This window comes from Lagenorhynchus albirostris, chromosome 1 (genome assembly GCF_949774975.1).
Source record: "Lagenorhynchus albirostris chromosome 1, mLagAlb1.1, whole genome shotgun sequence".
In the NCBI taxonomy this organism is placed as follows: domain Eukaryota; kingdom Metazoa; phylum Chordata; class Mammalia; order Artiodactyla; family Delphinidae; genus Lagenorhynchus; species Lagenorhynchus albirostris.
In genome coordinates this window covers 192,434,869-192,438,900 of record NC_083095.1, presented here as the reverse complement: position 1 = coordinate 192,438,900, position 4,032 = coordinate 192,434,869, and positions in this window count along the sequence as shown.

The following is a 4,032-nucleotide window of genomic DNA, read 5'->3' as shown; positions in this document are numbered from 1 at the left end:
AAAGAAACAAAGGAAACAATAGCAAAGATCAATAAAACTAAAAGCTGGTTCTTTGAGAAGATAAACAAAATTGATAAACCATTAGGCAGACTCATCACGGAAAAAAGGGAGAAGACTCAAATCAACAGACTTACAAATGAAAAAGGAGAAGTAACAACTGACACTGCAGAAATACAAAGGATCATGAGAGATTATTACAAGCAACTATATGCCAATAAAATGGACAACCTGGAAGAAACAGACAAATTCTTAGAAAAGCACTACCTTCTGAGACTGAACCAGGAAGAAATAGAAAATATAAACAGACCAATCACAAGCACTGAAATGGAAACTGTGATTAAAAATCTTCCAACAAACAAAAGCCCAGAACCAGATGGCTTCACAGGCAAATTCTATCAAACATTTAGAAAAGAGCTAACACCTATCCTTCTCGAACTCTTCCAAAATATAGCAGAGAGAGGAACACTCCCAAACTCATTCTACTAGGCCACCATCACCCTGATACCAAAACCAGACACAGATGTCACAAAAAAAGAAAACTACAGGCCAATATCACAGATGAATATAGATGCAAAAATCCTCAACAAAATACTAGCAAACAGAATCCAACACATTATAAGGATCATACACCATGATCAAGAGGGGTTTATCCCAGGAATACAAGGATTCTTCAGTATATGCAAATTAATCAATGTGATACACCATATTAAAAAATTGAAGGGTAAGAAACATATGATAATCTCAATAGATGCAGAAAAAACTTTCGACAAAATTCAACCCCCCCCCCATTTATGATAAAAACTCTCCAGAAAGTAGGCATAGAGGGAACTTACCTCAACATAATAAAGGCCATATATGACAAACCCACAGCCAACATTGTTCTCAATGGTGAAAAACTGAAACCATTTCCTCTAAGATCAGAAACAAGAGAAGGTTGCCCACTCTCACCACTATTATTCAACATAGTTTTGGAAGTTTTAGCCACTGCAATCAAAGAAGAAAAAGAAATAAAAGGAATCCAAATTGCAAAAGAAGAAGTAAAGCTGTCACTGTTTGCAGATGATATTATACTATACATAGAGAATCCTAAAGATGCTTCCAGAAAACTACTAGAGCTAATCAATGAATTTGGTAAAGTAGCAGGATACAAAATTATTGCGCAGAAATCTCTTGCATTCCTATACACTAATGATGAAAAATCTGAAAGAGAAATTAAGGAAACACTCCCATTTACCATTGCAACAAAAAGAATATAATACCTAGGAATAAACCTACCCAAGGAGACAAACGACCTGTATGCAGAAAACTATAAGACACTGATGAAAGAAATTAAAGATGATACAAATAGATGGAGAGATATACCATGCTCTTGGATTGGAAGAATCAACATTGTGAAAATGACTATACTACCTGAAGCAATCTACAGATTCAATGCAATCCCTATAAAACTACCAAGGGCATTTTTCACAGAGTAGAACAAAAAATTTCACATTTTGTATGGAAACACAAAAGACCCCGAATAGCCAAAGCAACCTTGAGAAAGAAAAATGGAGCTGGAGGAATCAGACTCCCTGACTTCAGACTATACTACAAAGCTACAGTAATCAAGACAGTATGGTACTGGCACAAAAACAGAAATATAGATCAGTGGAACAGGATAGAAAGCCCAGAGATAAACCCACACACATATGGTCACCTTATCTTTGATAAAGGATGCAAGAATATTCAATGGAGAAAAGACAGCTTCTTCAATAAGTGGTGCTGGGAAAACTGGACAGCTACATGTAAAAGAATGAAATGAGAACATTTCCTAACATCATACACAAAAATAAGCTCAAAATGGATTAGAGACCTAAATGAAAGGCCAGACACTATAAAACTCTTAGAGGAAAGCATAGGAAGAACACTCTTCGACATAAATCACAGCAAGATCCTTTTTGACCCACCTCCTAGAGAAATGGAAATAAAAACAAAAATAAACAAATGGGACCTAATGAAACTTAAAAGCTTTTGCACAGCAAAGGAAACCATAAACAAGACGAAAAGACTATCTTCAGAATGGGAGAAAATATTTGCAAAGGAAACAACTGACAAAGAATTAGTCTCCAAAATATACAAGCAGATCATGCAGCTCAATATCAAAAAAACAAACAACCCAATCCAAAAATGGGCAGAAGACCTAAATAGACATTTCTCCAAAGAAGATACACAGATTGCCAACAAACACATGAAAGGATGCTCAACATCACTAATCATTAGAGAGATGCAAATCAAAACTACAATAAGGTATCACCTCACACCTGTCAGAATGGCCATCATCAAAAAATCTACAAATAATAAATGCTGGAGAGGGTGTGGAGAAAAGAGAGTCCTCTTGCACTGTTGGTGGGAATGTAAATTGGTACAGCCACTACGGAGAACAGTATGGAGGTTCCTTAAAAAACTAAAAATAGAATTACCATATGACCCAGCTATCCCACTACTGGGCATATACCTTGAGAAAACCATAATTCAAAAAGAGTCATGTACCGCAATGTTCACTGCAGCACTATTTACAATAGCCAGGACATGGAAGCAATGTCAGTGTCCATCGGCAGATGAATGGATAAAGAAGATGTGGCACATATATACAATGGAATGTTACTCAGCCATAAAAAGAAACGAAATTGAGTTTTTTGTGTGAGGTGGATGGACCTAGAGTCTGTCATACAGTGTGAAGTAAGTCAGAAAGAGAAAAACAAATACCATATTCTAACACATATATATGGAATCTAAAAGAAAAAAAGTGGTTCTGAAGAACCTAGGGGCAGGACACGAATAAAGACGCAGACATGCAGAACGGACCTGAGGACACGGGGAGGGGGAAGGGTCAGCTGGGACGAAGTGAGAGAGTGGTATGGACATATATACACTACCAAATGTAAAATAGATAGCTAGTGGGAAGCAACCGCATAGCACAGGGAGATCAGCTCAGTGCTTTGTGACCATCTAGAGGAGTGGGGTAGGGAGGGTGGGAGGGAGACTCAGGAGGGAGGGGATATGGGGATATATGTATACGTATTGCTGATTCACTTTGTTATACAGTAGAAACTAACACGACACTGTAAAGCAATTATCCTCCCATAAAGATGTTAAAAACAAAACAAAACAGTGCATATGGGAAACAGATCCCCCAGGCCAGACTGTTGGCCAGGAATGTCATCTTCCTGATACTTCTGTTTTGGTGTCTTGCTATCTGGCCTGAATTTCAGAAGCACAGCTCTAAAAGGGTTCTGAAAAATTTTGCCTCCAGGGTGTACCTTCACGTAAAATTCAACATGGTTGAAATGTAACCCATTTTCGTCACCATTTCTGTCATAAGTTTGCCTGCTTATTGGTGGCACTGAGACTTACAATAGTAGAGAAATTCTTGATACTTTTCTCACCGTTTTCTCCTCCTCATCCTTCACTGGGCATGGGGCAATTGTTCCTTGCGTCGTTTGTATATATGCCTCCATTTCCAGTCCCCAACCCCCATCACCACAACATTCAGGTCTTCCCCTAATTTCCTATGAGGTCTCCATGCTGTGGACTAAAAACAAAATGCACAACCTAAAAGTTGAGAATTATATTTTATTTGGTTGACTTACCAGAGGAGTTAAGCCAGGGATACAGTCTCTCAGATAGCTCTGAGGGACTGTTCCAAAGAGGTAAGCAAAGAGCCAGCATATATATGAGTTTTTGGAAAAAAACATAAAACAGGTGGTCAAACATCAAAAGATTACTGCTAATTAAAGAAACCGACATCTCAATTTAATGGATTTAGCATTTTTTCTATGCACGGGAAGATGCAGGAGTCTGGGCTTCTTGAAATCATTCCTTTGATATGCATCTTCACTGTCCAGTGCCAGCACCCTATTCTTCCGATTTCGAGCCCCCTCAGGGTACACCTCTGGGTGCGGCTGCAGTAGCTGACAGCTTGGTGGTGGCATCCTTTGTTTACTGATATGGCAGGTGACATTCTTTGTCCACAATGTCTTTACTCCTGTCTGT